The 17,433-nt window shown below is 42.0% G+C and overlaps 1 long non-coding RNA gene across 1 annotated transcript in view; it reads left to right on the forward strand.

Moving 5' to 3' along the window:
* Positions 1-17,433, forward strand: part of LOC143783531 (uncharacterized) — a 137,559-nt gene that overhangs the window by 37,229 nt on the left and 82,897 nt on the right. The window contains exon 2 of the long non-coding RNA XR_013217237.1: positions 9,870-9,979. This is a non-coding gene — a long non-coding RNA (uncharacterized LOC143783531). The remainder of the gene's footprint in view (positions 1-9,869; positions 9,980-17,433) is intronic.

Here is a 17,433-nt window from a genome sequence, read left to right on the forward strand (position 1 = left end):
TACATTGTACTATGAGGGACCCAGTGGCAGTGCCGTCGACCAAAAGCGAGCACACCCACCTCTTCTGACAAACAGCACTGTAACTAACGGGTGCTTGCGCCAAGTGTCGAGAGTGAGACAACGGCCCCGTGGGGGGAGTTTTCCCATTGGGGGAGGTGTAAACATGTCGTATGCTGGTCAAACAGCTGCTGCAAATTAAGAGATTTTAACACTCAGTAAGACCAGTCCACAAGCAAGACCTTTTTATAGGAAAGCTAGGTGTCAGCCGGGAAAGGTGGGGCAAAATAATTTGAAATCCAGGAGTGGTTCATTTTAATGAAGGTGAGATCATCCACATTTTGGGTAGCCAGACGAGTCCTTTTTTCGGTTAATATTGAACCAGCAACACTGAATACTCTTTCTGATAGCACACTAGCTGCTGGGCAAGCAAGCTCCTGCAACGCATATTCTGCCAATTCAGGCCAGGTGTCTAATTTGGATGCCCAGTAATCAAATGGGAATGACGGTTGAGGGAGAACATCAATAAGGGCTGAAAAATAGTTAGTAACCATACTGGACAAATGTTGTCTCCTGTCACTTTGAATAGATGCTGCAGTACCTGTCCTGTCTGCGGTCAGTGCGAAATCACTCCACAACCTGGTCAGAAAACCCCTCTGTCCAACGCCACTTCTGATCTGTGCACCTCTAACACCTCTGCCCTGTTGCCCCCTGCAGCTCGTGTGAGAACCATCACCGGCGCTGTGTGCTGGGAATGCCTGAATCAAACGGTCTACAAGAGTAGCTTGTTTGGTTGCAAATATTTGTTCGAGGTTCTCATGTGGCATAATATTTTGCAATTTGCCTTTATAGCAAGGGTCAAGGATGCAGGCCAACCAGTAATCGTCATCGCTCATCATTTTAATAATGCGTGGGTCCTTTTTGAAGATACGTAAGGCATAATCCGCCATGTGGGCCAAAGTTCCAGTTGGCAAATCTGCGGTTGTGCTGGTTTGAGGGGCAGTTACAGGCAAATCTACGTCACTTGTCTCCCTTACAAAAACAGAACCCGGCCTTGCAACGCCACTAATTTCTGTTGGCCCAGGAGAAGCTTCCTCAGTAAAAAAGTACTCATCCCCATCATCCTCCTCCTCCTCTTCGCCCGCTACCGCGTCCTCTACACGGCCCTGACCAGACAATGGCTGACTGTCATCAAGGCTTTCCTCTTCCTCGGCTGAAGATGCCTGCTCCTTTATGTGCGTCAAACTTTGCATCAGCAGACGCATTAGGGGGATGCTCATGCTTATTATTGCGTTGTCTGCACTAACCAGCCATGTGCATTCCTCAAAACACTGAAGGACTTGACACAGGTCTTGTAGCTTCGACCACTGCACACCTGACAACTCCATGTCTGCCATCCAACTGCCTGCCCGTGTATCCTCCCACAAATACATAACAGCACGCCTCTGTTCGCACACTCTCTGAAGCATGTGCAGTGTGGAGTTCCACCTTGTTGCAACGTCGATGATTAGGCGATGCTGAGGAAGGTTCAAAGAACGCTGATAGTTCTGCATACGGCTGGAGTGTACAGGCGAACGGCGGATATGCGAGCAAAGTCTGCGCACTTTGAGGAGCAGGTCGGGTAACCCCGGATAACTTTTCAGGAAGCACTGCACCACCAGGTTTAAGGTGTGAGCCAGGCAAGGAATGTGTTTCAGTTGGGAAAGGGCTATGGCAGCCATGAAATTCCTTCCGTTATCACTCACTACCTTGCCTGCCTCAAGATGTACAGTGCCCAGCCATGACTGAGTTTCTTTCTGCAAGAACTCGGACAGAACTTCCGCGGTGTGTCTGTTGTCGCCCAAACACTTCATTGCCAATACAGCCTGCTGACGCTTGCCACTAGCTGTCCCATAATGGCACACCTGGTGTGCAACAGTGGCAGCTGCGGATGGAGTGGATGTGCGACTGCGGTCTGTGGACGAGCTCTCACTTCTGCAGGAGGAGGAGGAAGAGGAGGAGGGGGGGCGAACGCCTACAGCCAACTCTTTCCTTGACCGTGGGCTAGGCAGACCTGTCCCAATATTGCTGTCCCCTGTGGAGCCTGCATCCACCACATTCACCCAGTGTGCCGTGATGGACACCTAACGTCCCTGGCCATGCCTACTGGTCCATGCATCTGTTGTCAGGTGCACCTTTGTAGTCACAGACTGCCTGAGTGCATGGACGATGCGGTCTTTAACATGCTGTTGGAGGGCTGGGATGGCTTTTCTAGAAAAGAAGTGCCGACTGGGTAGCTCGTAGCATGGTACAGCGTAGTCCATCAGCGCTTTGAAAGATTCGCTTTCAACTAACCGGTAGGGCATCATCTCTAATGAGATTAGTCTAGCAATGTGGGCGTTCAAACCCTGTGTACGCGAATGCGAGGATGAGTACTTCCTTTTCCTAACAAGAGTCTCATGTAGGGTGAGCTGGACTGGAGAGCTGGAGATCGTGGAACTAGCGGTGGTGCCGGTGGACATGGGTGAGTGAGAGAGGGTTGGAGATGGTATTCTTGCCGGTGCCCTACATGCAGTGTTTCCTACTACTAACCTGGTGATTCCCTGACTGCTTTGGCCTGGCGACGAAAGCTGCACAGATACTGCAGGTGGTGTGGGAAATGGTCGGCTTACAGGGAGGGAAGGGATGTAGCGTTGCTGACTAGCTTCATTGGCCGAGGGTGCTGCAACCTTTAGGGACGTTTGGTAGTTAGTCCAGGCTTGCAAATGCATGGTGGATAAATGTCTATGCATGCAACTTGTATTTAGACTTTTAAGATTCTGACCTCTGCATAAGGTAGTTGAACATTTTTGACAGATGACTTTTCGCTGATCATTTGGATGTTGTTTAAAAAAATGCCAGACTGCACTCTTTCTACTATTGGATACCTTTTCAGGCATTGCAGACTGAGCTTCTTTAACTGGATGGCCACGCTGTCCTCCAACTGGTTTTGCTTTTGCCACGCGTTTTTGGCCAGATACGGGCCCGGTAGATGGAACCTGTTGTGATGTTGATGCCTGCTGCGGCTCCTCCTCCTCCGCTTCAGAACTACTGCTGCCTGCACCCTGTTCCCCCAATGGCTGCCAATCGGGGTCCACAACTGGGTCATCTATGACCTCCTCTTCTATGTTGTGTGCAACTTCGTCTGTGTCACCGTGTAAGCCGGTGGTATTGCGTTCGTGACGGAGCACCATAGTCTCCGCTGGTTTTGATTCTGCCTCAGTACACTGCGAGGGCAATGTTCTGGTCTGAGTCAAAGGAACAGCATAGTAATCTGGCTGTGGCTGTGCATCTGTGCACTCCATGTCCGATTCAACTTCTAATGGGCATAGCCTGTTAACTGTTTCACTGTGTAACCCAGGAACGGTATGTGTAAAGAGCTCCATGGAGTAACCTGTTGTGTCGACTGACGCATCCTTCACTGTTGTTTTTAGTGAAGGACACAAGGAAGCGACTTGTTCCTGACCGGGAGCATCCACTGACGATGCACTGCTCTGACATTTGGCACTTTCCGAGGAGGAGGCGAAAGAGTTAGAGGCAGAGTCAGCAATGAAAGCCAATACTTGTTCCTCCTGCTCCGGCTTCAAAAGTGGTTTTCCTACTCCCAGAAAAGAGAGCGTTCGAGGCCTTGTGTAGCCAGACAATGAACCTGGCTCAACAACTCGAGACTTAGGTGCTGTACTGCTTTTACCACGACCACCTGATGCTCCACCACCACTACCATCATTACCAGCTGACAATGACCGCCCACGGCCACGACCTCTTCCACTAGACTTCCTCATTGTTTGCAAAACATAACCAAAGTAACGCTAATTGTTACTGTAAAACAACTTATCAGGTGAACTCAAACTTCTGTAGGATTTATATATATACCTTTATAGGTGCCTGACATTGAAAGGAAAATCAGGCCCAATGTTACACACTAGGTTTTCTGTGCCCCAAAAATTTGAGACAGATGGCACACACAGGACCAGCACTCAAGCAGAAATGCCAATCTTAATCTCCCACTATTTTTTTTTTTCTGGGAGAATTTACCCTAAAAAAAAAAAATTGCCAAGTATTACACAGTGTTTTCGGTGCCACACAATGAGAGACAGATGCCACACACAGAAATGGCACGGAGGCAGACTTGCCAATATTTATCTCCCACTAATTTTTTTTTTGGAAAAGGGAGAATGTACCCAAAAAAACAAAAAAATGGCCAAGTATTACACAGTGTTTTCGGTGCCACACAATGAGAGACAGATGCCACACACAGCAATGGCACGGAGGCAGACTTGCCAATATTTATCTCCCACTAATTTTTTTTTTGGAAAAGGGAGAATGTACCCAAAAAAACAAAAAAAATGGCCAAGTATTACACAGTGTTTTCGGTGCCACACAATGAGAGACAGATGCCACACACAGCAATGGCACGGAGGCAGACTTGCCAATATTTATCTCCCACTAATTTTTTTTTTGGAAAAGGGAGAATGTACCCAAAAAAACAAAAAAAATGGCCAAGTATTACACAGTGCTTTCGGTGCCACACAATGAGAGACAGATGCCACACACAGCAATGGCACGGAGGCAGACTTGCCAATATTTATCTCCCACTAATTTATTTTTTTGGAAAAGGGAGAATGTACCCAAAAAAACAAAAAAAATGGCCAAGTATTACACAGTGTTTTCGGTGCCACACAATGAGAGACAGATGCCACACACAGCAATGGCACGGAGGCAGACTTGCCAATATTTATCTCCCACTAATTTTTTTTTTGGAAAAGGGAGAATGTACCCCCCCCCCCAAAAAAAAAGGGCCAAGTATTGCACAGTGTTTTCGGTGGCACACAATGAGAGACAGATACCACACACAGCAATGGCACGGAGGCAGACTTGCCAATATTTATCTCCCACTAATTTTTTTTGGGGAAAAGGGAGAATTTAGCAAAAAAAAAAAAATGGCCAAGTATTACACAGTGTTTTCGGTGACACACAATGAGAGACAGATACCACACACAGCAATGGCACGGAGGCAGACTTGCCAATATTTATCTCCCACTAATTTTTTTTTGGGAAAAGGGAGAATGTACCCCCCCCCAAAAAAAAATGGCCAAGTATTACACAGTGTTTTCGGTGCCACACAATGAGAGACAGATGCCACACACAGCAATGGCATGGAGGCAGACTTGCCAATATTTATCTCCCACTAATTTTTTTTTTGGAAAAGGGAGAATGTACCCAAAAAAACAAAAAAAATGGCCAAGTATTACACAGTGTTTTCGGTGCCACACAATGAGAGACAGATGCCACACACAGCAATGGCACGGAGGCAGACTTGCCAATATTTATCTCCCACTAATTTTTTTTTTGGAAAAGGGAGAATGTACCCCCCCCCCCAAAAAAAAAAAGGGCCAAGTATTACACAGTGTTTTCGGTGGCACACAATGAGAGACAGATACTACACACAGCAATGGCACGGAGGCAGACTTGCCAATATTTATCTCCCACTAATTTTTTTTTGGGAAAAGGGAGAATTTAGCAAAAAAAAAAATGGCCAAGTATTACACAGTGTTTTCGGTGGCACACAATGAGAGACAGATACCACACTCAGCAATGGCACGGAGGCAGACTTGCCAATATTTATCTCCCACTAATTTTTTTTTTGGAAAAGGGAGAATGTACCCCCCCCCAAAAAAAGGCCAAGTATTACACAGTGTTTTCGGTGCCACACAATGAGAGACAGATACCACACACAGCAATGGCACGGAGGCAGACTTGCCAATATTTATCTCCCTGCAGTTATCTCAGAAAAGTATGGCAGGCAGCTATAAAAAGGACTGCTGCACACAAAAGTGTGGACAAACACACAAGATAGCTGTGCAGAAAGGAAGGAAAAACAGGATTTGTGCTTTGAAAAAAGCAGTTGGTTTGCACAGCGTCGTACACACACAGGCACAGCAACGCAGCTATCAGGGTCAGGGAGCCTTCTAGTGCAGCCCAATGAGCTACAGCGCTGAGGAAAAAAAAATGTAGCTTCCACTGTCCCTGCAATCAAAAGGTGGTGTTGGACAGTGGAAATCGCTACAGCACAAGCGGTTTGTAGCTTTATGTACCCTGCCTATCACTATCCCTGCTTCTGAAGAAGCGGCAGCAACTTCTCCCTACGCTCAGATCAGCAGCAGTAAGATGGCGGTCGGCGGGATCGCCCCTTTATAGCCCCTGTGACGCCGCAGAAAGCAAGCCAATCACTGCAATGCCCTTCTCTAAGATGGTGGGGACTGAGATCTATGTCATCACGCTGCCCACACTCTGCGCCCACCTTCATTGGCTGAGAAATGGCGCTTTTAGCGTCATTGAAACGTGACTTTGGCGCGAAAGTCGCGTACCGCATGGCAGACCCCACACAGGGATCGGCTCGGTTTCATGAGACGCCGACTTTGCCAAAAGTCGGCGAATTATGAAAATGAACGATCCGTTTCACTCAACCCTAGTGCCTAATAATTTGGAACAGTGCATTTTGAGTTTTTATTAATTTTGGAGATTATACTGTTATCATTGGGAGGTTTCTTCAATAAAATTCGATGTATACTCTAACGGGTGATGACTTTTATTAGACTGACTGTCATTTACACTGACCATTTAGGAAAATCCGAGAAAAATGTCTTTTGCATAATAATTTGGAACATAGTGTATGCTAAACAAGTCTGATGCATTTTGGAAACAAATACTGTGGACCAATGAAGATAAAATTCTTTGACCATAATCAGCAAAGGTATGTGTGGAGAAAAAAGGGTACAAACTATCATGCCAGACATTATAGCTAGCTTCACATTTGAGGCAATGAATAACTACATGTATTCCACATACAATCCTTACTCCTTCAGGCACCTAATCCTAAAAATAAAGGGATAAGCTGGAGGCAGAAAAGCTACCTTTCCAACTATGGTGACACTGGAGAATATTTTGATAACTACCAATTAAAGGGAACCTGTCACCCCCCCCAGTCGTTTCAAACTAAAAGAGCCACCTTGTGCAGCAGTAATGCTGCATTCTGACAAGGTGCTGTAACTTGAGAAATAATCAGTTTTATAATTTGTCTGAAATACCTGCTCTTCAGTCAAGTGGGCCGGCATTTCCCCCCTGCTTCAGACAGCACACAGCTGTCACTCACATCTTCTTGGCACCGGGCGCCGCCGCCTCCTCACCGCTGTTTTCAAAAGTAGCCGGCGCCTGCGCTCTTATCCCCTGCCTGATGCAGGCGCACTGAGCGCTGTCCGTCTTTCCTCATATGCAGTCCAGCTGACTGCGACTGCGCGGCCACCCTGCTTGTGATTCCCAGCCCCGCAGTGACTTATGATTTATTCACAATGCTCAGGCCAGATATGTGCATGGCTTTTGTTTTTTTCTTTTTGGCATCATTATACAGACAATCAGGAACGAAAAAAATTAAGTATATGGGTGGATCAATCATGCTTTGGGGTTGTGTTGCAGCCAATGGCATGGGAACATTTTACAAGAAGTGGGAAGAATGGATTCAATAAAATTTCAAAAAATTCTTGATGCAAACATAACACCATCTGTAAAAAAAAGCTGAAGTTGAAAAGAGGATTATTTCTACAAATGGATAATGATCCTAACAAACGTCAAAATCCGCAAGAAACTACCTCAAAAGGAGCAAGCTGAAGGTTTTACAATGGCCCTCCCAGTCCCCTGATCTGAACATCATTGAAAATATGTGGCTAGACATCAAAAGAACAGTGTATGCAAGATGACCCAGGAATCTTACAGAACTGGAAGAATTTTCCAAGGAATAATGGTTGAAAGTCCAGCAAACAAGAATTGAAAGACTCTTGTCTGGCTGCAAAAAACATTTACAAGCGTGATATTTTCAAAAGGGGGTGCTAACTATGCATGGTGCCCAAACTCTTGCATCAACCCACTTTCCTTTTTGTAATATTTAAAATGTAAAAGATGAAAATATATTTTTTTGCCTAAAATACAAAGGAAATGTCTCATCCTTAACGTTAGGCCTTTTAGAAATCATTTCATCTTCAACTTGCTCAACTATTCACAATTTTGACCAGATGTGCAGAAACTTTTACATGCCACTGTAATTTTAGAAAATCTCAACTACTTTCATTTTTATCTATGCCTTTTGGTACTGTATGTCCTTCCTTAAAATGTACCACATGAAAAAAGTAATTTAGTAATACTAGCATCTTTTTCCTCCTGGATTCACCTCTCACTCGCAATTCATGGATAAAACAGAAGACAGATTTTCCCATTTTTGAGACAGAAGATGATAGTTGGTGCCTGTAAGATTTTTCGGAGAGTGAAAGAGATGGAAGGAGCTAGAAGAAGAAACAGACTTTCTGCGGCAAATGATACTGAAATGAGAGTTTCCGTTCTCCACAGAACTTTATGAGCACCAACTGTCATTTCAGATTTCATTTATAGGAAAACGTATATTCAGATTTTACCCATTTATTGGGAAATTTGAGACTGAATGATCAGTCCAGAAGTATTTCTTTAATAAATTATATTAAAATGTTTCTTATTTGTATGTATACTATTAATTTCTGGTGGAAATGAATTGTTAATCTTTAAATGTGGCTGTGTCTGGAATTAAATAGCTCTAGTAAGTAAAAAAAAATATCTTTATATAGCACAGTTTTTGCTTAAATGTTTGCTAACCAATGTATAGGGGTATATAAATGAAATACAGCCCTGGAGAACTTGCTGATTTATTTGAGGTTTAGTCAAAAAGTTTAGAACCCCATTTCCATACGTTTTCTATCAGATTGAAGTGTACAGCCTTCTGAAAAGAACAGTTGTTTTCCTAAGAAATATGACATTTAATGCCAGTCACATGTACCCTAGTCATATGATGCTGGTGACAAGCTTAGTTGTACACCCTGTTTTCTGGTGATGATGTTGCTATGTTTATGTCTTGACGGTATATCTTTGAATGTAGTTGCTGTTTTTAATCAACAAATTTCCATATTGGATCCTATTTTGGTCAACATCTGTTCAGAACACAAGATGAATGTTATGAAAAATAATGTGCAATGTGTGGGCAGACAAAAGATCCCTTTTGTAAGGGGACACCAAATTGCTCATGGTTGGTAAAGGTCCTTTTCCCACATAACAATTGCATGTTCTAACTCTACCAGTATATGTACTTTAAAAATAATTTCTTATTAGAAACAGCTGCAACATTGGCTACTGTGAAATGTCAGATTGTGTTCTCTAGCTTCCTCTTTGTGACACGCTGTATTACTGAATCTTCTTAAATGAAAGTTAAACAATTTCGGATGATTTCTTTGAAAATTATTTTCAGGGAATCCCTCGTAGGGACATTTTAGATTCATTCCACATTTCTACCTCGGTAAAGGAAACCCCAAAAATGTATGTTTTTCTCAACCAACACATACCTTTTATGGTGAATTAGGAATCTATTTGTATTGTTGACCTCCATTTTTTTACTGATAAAACACATACAAAAAGGCAATGAACATATTGTTTTAGCATATAGTGAAGCAAACTGACAGAAAGTATCACTGGATGAGATAATTTTAAGGCAGAAACCTAATCTCAATGCTTGCAAGCATTATATCAAATATCAAAGTCAGTTTAGCAGACACTTGACTTAGATAAGAGTAAAGTGAGTTTTAAAGGGGTTGTCCAGTCTAAAGCTACAAGTCTGCAGTTACTCTATGTGACTGCAGACTCGTGAATCATCATATCGTACATACTATGCACTGTGAGGATTCTCCAGTGCTGGTGAACAATCCTACTAGATGGCTCTAGCCTTGCTTCACAATTTTTTAAACATAATTTGTTTTTAAAGGAAAACATATTAATAATTTCAGCTCACCACTATGACGGCCGTTTCAGATGCTCCAGCACGGAAGTAGTTCAGTCCAGACTAAAGACAGCTGTATCCAAGCAGAAAGAGGAGTGTATCCAGCAAGCATGGAAGGTACAGCGATAGATATTTTTGCAAAGAACTTCTTAATATTTAGTGAATCCAATAATGTTACATATATAGACAAGAATTTATACCTTCACCCCCACCTAAAACTACGCATTTCGGCAGATGCCTTTTTCAAGTTGGTCAATTTGTTTTTGTTAGGAAGTTTGAATGGTTAAAAGTTCACCAGCTATTTCTCATTTTTATAACAAAATTTGCAAAACCATTTTTTTAAGAGACCACATCACATTTGAAGTGACTTTGAGAGGACTATATGGCCAAAAGATACTCAAAATTTAAACCAATCTAAAAACTTTGCCACTCAAGGTTCTCAAAATCACATTCAACAAGGTTATTAATCCTTCAGGTGCTTCACAGGAACTGAAGCTATGTGGGAGGAGAAAATTAACATTTATCTTATTTTCACAACAATTTTATTTGCACCCATAGTAACATAGTAACATAGTTATTAAGGTTGAATGAAGACTTTAAGTCCATCTTGTTCAACCCATAGCCTAACCTAACATGCCATAACATGTTGATCCAGAGGAAGGCAAAAAACAACAAGTGGGAAAGAGTAAGCTCCACATTGGGGAAAAAAATTCCTTCCCGACTCCACATACGGCAGTCAGACTAGTTCCCTGGATCAACGCCCTATCAAGGAATCTAGTATATATACCCTGTAACATTATACTTTTCAAGAAAGGTATCCAGTCCCCTCTTAAATTTAAGTAATTAATCACTCATTACAACATCATACGGCAGAGAGTTCCATAGTCTCACTGCTCTTACAGTAAAGAATCCACATCTGTTATTATGCTTAACCCTTCACGACCTTGCCCTTTTCCGTTTTTGCATTCTCGTATTTTGCTCCCCTCTTTCTCAAAGCCATATCTTTTACATTTTTCTGTCAATATGGCATTGTGAGGGCTTGTTTTCTGCGGGGCAAGTTGCACTTTTCAATGACATCATTGGTTTTAGCATGTTGTGTACTAGAAAACGGGAAAAAAATTCCAAGTGCGGTGAAATTGCAAAAAAAAGTGCAATCCCACACTTGTTTTTTGTTTGGCTTTTTTGCTAGGTTCACTAAATGCTAAAACTGACCAGAAATTTTGATTCTCCAGGTCATTGCGAGTTCATAGACACCACACAAGTCTAGGTTACGTTTTGTCTAAGTGGTAAAAAAAATTCCAAACTTTGCTAAAAAAAAATGGCGTACTTTTCCAATACCCGTAGCATCTCCATTTTTTCGTGATCTGGGGTCAGGTGAGGGCTTATTTTTTGCGTGCCAAGCTGGCGTTTTTAATGATACCATTTTGGTGCAGATACGTTCTTTTGATCGCCCGTTATTACATTTTAATGCATTGTCGCGGCGACCAAAAAACGTAATTATGGCGGTTCAAATTTTTTTCTTGCTAGGCTGTTTAGCGATCAGGTTAATCCTTTTTTTTATTGATAGATTGGGCAACAGCGGTATTTAATATCAAACAAAAAAGAGAAAAAAAGCCAGCTCACCGATAGATGCAAGAGGCACGGAACTTCGTCCTGACACGACGTAGTAGAATCCCAACAACAAAGAAAAATTGTTCCAGCTTCTTCATAAAATTTGATACTTTAATCCAACATATTAAAATAGAAAAGGACACACTCCTGGGACAATGCCATAGCACATGTGAAGAGAGCTACACGTTTCGACCTTGCGGTCTTTGTCACAGCTGTGAACAATTTTTCTTTGTTGTTGGAACAGCGGTATTTGACTAGTTAATAGCGGCAGGTGAATCGCGATTTCACGCGCCACTATTGCGGGCACATGTCAGCTGTTCGAAACAGCTGACATGTCCCGGCTTTGAGGTGGGCTCAGCAACCGGAGCCCACATCAAAGCAGGGGATCCGACCTCCACCTTCTTTCCTCCAGACGTAGAGGATGCGCCCTTGTCTCTGTCTCAGGTCTATGATTAAAAAGATCATCAGAAAGGTCTTTTTACTGTCCCCTCATATATTTATACATTAAAATAAGATCACCCCTTAGCCTTCGTTTTTCCAAACTAAATAGCCCCAAGTGTAATAATCTATCTTGTTATTGCAGACCCCCCAGTCCTCTAATAACCTTGGTCGCTCTTCTCTGCACCCGCTCTAGTTCAGCTATGTCTTTCTTATGCACCGGAGACCAGAACTGTACACAGTATTCTAAGTTTGGTCGAACTAGTGACTTGTATAGAGGTAAAATTATGTTCTCCTCATGTGCATCTATGCCTCTTTTAATGCATCCCATTATTTTATTTGCCTTTGTAGCAGCTGCCTGACACTGGCCACTGAATATGAGTTTGTCATCCACCCATACACCCAGGTCTTTTTCATTGACGGCTTTGCCCAGAGTTTTAAAATTAATCACATAGTTATACATCTTATGACTTCTACCCAAGTACATGACCTTACATTTATCCCCATTAAAGCTCATTTGCCATTTATCAGCCCAAGCTTCTAGTTTATATAAATAATCTTGTAATATAAAATTGTCTTCCTCTGTATTGATTACCATGCAGAGTTTAGTGTCATCTGCAAATAATGAAATTCTGCTCTGTATGCCCCCTACAAGGTCATTAATAAATATGTTAAAAAGAAGAGGGCCCAATACTGACCCCTGTGGTACCCCACTGCTAGCCGCGACCCAGTCCGAGTGTGCTCCATTAATAATCACCCTTTGTTTCCTATCCCTGAGCCAGCTTTTAACCCACTTACACATATTTTCCCCTATCCCCATTATTCTCATTTTATGTATCAACCTTTTGTGTGGCACCGTATCAAAAGCTTTTGAAAAGTCCATATACACTACGTCCACTGTGTTCCCTTGGTCCAGTCCGGAACTTACCTCTTCATAGAAATTAATCAGATTAGTTTGACAGGAACGGTCCCTAGTAAACCCATGTTGATATTGGGTCATGAGGTTATTCCTCTTCAGATACTCCAGCATAGCATCCCTTAGAAAACCCTCCAGGATTTTACCCACAGTAGAGGTCTTCTTACTGGCCTATAATTTCTGAGTTCAGTTTTTGTCCCCTTTTTCAATATTGGCACCACATTTGCTATACACCAGTCCTGTGGTACAGACCCTGTTATTATGGAGTCTTTAAAGATTAAAAATAATGGTCTATCAATGACTGTACTTAATTGCTGCAGTACACGGGGGTGTATCCCATCCGGGCCTGGAGATTTGTCAATTTTAGTGATTTTTAGACACCGCCATACTTCCTGCTGGGTTAAGCAGGAGACATTTAATGGGGAATTTTTGTTGTCACTGAGAATATTTTCTGCCATGGAAATTTCTTGTGTAAATACTGATGAAAAAAAGTCATTTAGCATATTATATATATATATATATATATATATATATATATATATATATATATATAAATTAGGAAAAAATGGAACAGCACAATGCTCACCAATGGTGGGCGCCCAGCCCTCTGGATAAAATGGTCCAAACATTAATCCAACATGTATATCAAATAACAAAAATGAAGGCAGCACTCCAAGGATTTCAGGTAAAAAAGGTGAAGTTTTAATCGACCCACATCACTGCGCGACGTTTCGGCTCACTGAGCCTTTTTCAAGCCTGCTTGAAAAAGGCTCAGTGAGCCGAAACGTTGCGCAGTGATTTGGGTCGATTAAAACTTCACCTTTTTTACCTGAAATCCTTGAAAAAGGCTCAGTGAGCCGAAACGTCGCGCAGTGATGTGGGTCGATTAAAACTTCACCTTTTTTACCTGAAATCCTTGGAGTGCTGCCTTCATTTTTGTTATTTGATATATATATATATATATATATATATATATATATATATATATATAATATTGTCTTATTGTCTTTTTCCTCATCCTCATCCACCATTTCACCAAGACTATTTTTAAGGGGACCAACACTATCATTTTTTAGTTTCTTTCTATTTACGTAGTTAAAGAATATTTTGGGATTATTTTTACTCTCTCAGGCAATGAGTCTCTCTGTCTCAATTTTTGCTGCCTTGATTTGCTTTTTACAGAATTTATTTAATGTTCTATGTTTATTTAATGCCTCATTGCCTCATCACTACCTACTACCTTTAATTCCCTAAATGCTTTCTTTTTGTCCCTTATTGCACCCCTTACAGCTCTATTTAGCCAGATAGGTTTCCTCCTATTTCTAGTATGTCTATTCCCATACGGTATATATTGTGCACAGGTCCTATCCAGGATGCTAATAAACATCTCTCATTTTCCTTGTGTATTTTTATGTCTCAGGATATTGTCCCAGTTAATTGCACCAAGATCATCTCTCATCCGTTGGAAATTTGCCCTTTTGAAGTTTAGTGTCATTGTAACCCCTCTACTACACATCTTATTGAAGGATACATGAAAACTTATTATTTTGTGATCATTATTCCCCAAGTGACCCCCAACCCTTATATTTGCTATGCGGTCTGGCCTGTTGGTTAATATTAGGTCTAGCAGTGCCCCCCTTCTTGTCCTGAACCTGGGTCCTGAACCAGTTGTGAAAGGTAATTGTCTCTCATAGTTGTCAAAAACCAATTATCTTTGCAGGAACTGCAGGTTTATGTTCTCCAATCTATTTCAGGGTTGTTGAAGTCCCCCATAATAATGACTTCTCCTTGAGTCACAGCTTCATCTATTTGCTTTATGAGGATATTCTCCATTGCTTCCATTATTTTTGGAGACTTATAACAAACCCCTATCAGTAATTAATTATTTTTCCCCCTCCCCTTATCTCCACCCACGGGGACTCTACATTTTCATTAGATTCACCTATATTATCACGCAGGGTGAGTTTTAAGGATGATTTTACATATAGACACACACCTCCCCCTCGCTTATCCGTTCAGTCAATTCTGAACAGACTATAGCCCTGCAAGTTAACAGCCCAGTCATGGCTCTCATCCAGCCATGTTTCAGATATCCCCACCATGTCCTAATAATACTCCAACAACATTAATTCTAATTCTTCCATTTTGTTGGCGAGGCTTCTGGCATTAGTATACATGCACTTTATGTATCTCTCTGTACCTCTATTCTATCTTAAATTATTAATTGTTCTAACCCCACCCCCAATGCAACGCCACCCCCAACTTCCTTATTTGTGCCCAGATCTCTATCTACACTATCGTCCCCTCCTATAAAATGAATACCCTCCCCCCAATCCTTAGTTTAAACACTCCTCCTACCTTCTTGCCAAATTTTTCTATTTTCACAGGGGTAACAGGAGAAAATGTGCACCATACTTTGCTGAACAATTTCACATGAGCATGCCGATACCTCATATGTGGGGGAAAACTATTGTTTGGGTGCACGGCAGGGCTTGGAAGGGAAGAAACACCGTTTGATTTTGTTGCGTTTAGAGAGCCCTGATGTGCCTAAACAGTGGAAACCCCCCACAAGTGACCTTGTTTTGGAAACTAGACCAACAAAATTGCCTAGATGTGTGGTGAAAACCTTGAACCACCAGGTGCTTCACAGAAATTTATAAAGTTGAGCTGTGAAAATAAAAAGTCACATTTTTTCCATAAAAATGTTCTATTAGCCCCAATTTTTTATTTGAAAGTGAAAGAAAATGGACCCAAAAAGATGTTTTGCAATTTCTTCTGCATATGCCGATACCCCATATGTGGGGGAAAGCTACTGTTTGAATGCACTGCAGGGCTCGGAAGGGAAGAAACACTGTTTTGACTTTTTAAATGCAAGACTGGCTGAAATCATTAAAGGACACCATGCTGCTTTTGGAGAGCCCTTAACCCCATTTTCATTTTTCGCTCCCCTCCTTCCCAGAGCCATAACTTTTTTATTTTTCCATAAATATGACCAAGTGAGGGCTTATTTTTTGCAGGACAAGCTGTATGTTTGAATGACATAATTGGTTTTACCATGTCTTGTACTAGAAAACTGGAAATTAATTACAAGTGTGGTGAGATTGCAAGAAAAGTGCAATCCCACACTTGTTTTTTGTTTAGCTTTTTTTCTACTTTCGCTAAATGCTAAAACTGACCTGCCATTGTGAGTCTCCACATCATTATGAGTTCATAGACACCAAACATGTCAGGTTATTTTTTATCTAAGGCTGGTTTCACACTTGCGTTTTGATCTGCAGCGTTTTTACCGAAAAAAACGCATGCGTTTTTTTCCCTATGTTTAACATTAAAAATGCATGCGTTTTTTTGTACGCATTTGGCCGCGTTTAACGACGCATGCTTTTTTTTGCCGCATGCGTTCTTTTGCAGAAATGCAACATGGAGTAATTTTCAAAGGCGTTTTTTTGCCGCAAAAAAACGCATGCGTTCATTTCCGTTTGATTTGCGTCAAAAAATACATTGATGTCTATGGAAACGCATGAGTTTTAAACGCATGCGTTTTTATAGAAAAAAACAAGAATACACCCTGATAAGCCACCCCCCACCATCAGGGTGATAAAGGGATCCTAACCCTAACCCTACCCCTAACCCAGCCCTAACCCTAGGGATCCAAACCCTAACCCTAACCTTAACCCTACCCCTAACCCTAACCCTAACCCTAACCCTACCCCTAACCCTAACTCTAACAATATGACAGTGAATACTCTCCGAGTTTATATTTTTAGTACTCTATAGCAATACCGTATATCTTGGGGTGTCCACATTGAACAAAGCTTTTTATTAGAAGAATGTCCTGGTCTCCAGGTCAACATAATAGCCAATCCCTATGGATCCCTAGGATCCCTAGGGTTAGGGTTAGGGGTAGGGTTAGGGTTAGGGGTAGGGTTAGGGGTAGGGTTACGGGTAGGGTTTGGATTCCTATGGTTAGGGTTAGGGGTAGGGTTAGGGTTAGGGTTTGGATCCCTTTATCACCTTGATGGTGGGGGGTGGCTTATCAGTGACCTCTTGACCAGGACATTCTTCTAATAAAAAGCTACCCTAACCCTAACCCTAGGGATCCAAACCCTAACCCTACCCCTAACACTAACCCTAACCCTAACCCTATCCCTAACCCTAATCCTAACCCTAGGGATCCTAACCCTAACCCTATCCCTAACCCTATGCCTTACCCTAGCTAATTCTATTAATAGTGGGTTTTCTAGTTGATTTTGATGATTGGCAGCTGTCACACACTTCTCAGCATGCATTTCAAAAACGCAAACGCAGGAAAAAACGCATGTAAATGCGTCAAAAAGCCACGTTTTTTTACTGCATGCAAAAATGCATGCGTCTGAAAAACGCAGCGTTTGCACGCGTTTACATGCGTTTTTTCACCACCTGCGTTTTTTTTACAAATGCCGCAGATCAAAATGCAAGTGTGAAACCAGCCTAAGTGGTGAAAAAAAATTGCAAACTTTACTAAAAAAAAAATGGCGCAATTTTCCGACACCCATAGCGTTTCCATTTTTCGGGATCTCTGGTCGGGTGAGGGCTTATTTTTTGCATGCCGAGTTGACATTGTTAATGA

This window comes from Ranitomeya variabilis, chromosome 6 (genome assembly GCF_051348905.1).
Source record: "Ranitomeya variabilis isolate aRanVar5 chromosome 6, aRanVar5.hap1, whole genome shotgun sequence".
Lineage (NCBI taxonomy): Eukaryota > Metazoa > Chordata > Amphibia > Anura > Dendrobatidae > Ranitomeya > Ranitomeya variabilis.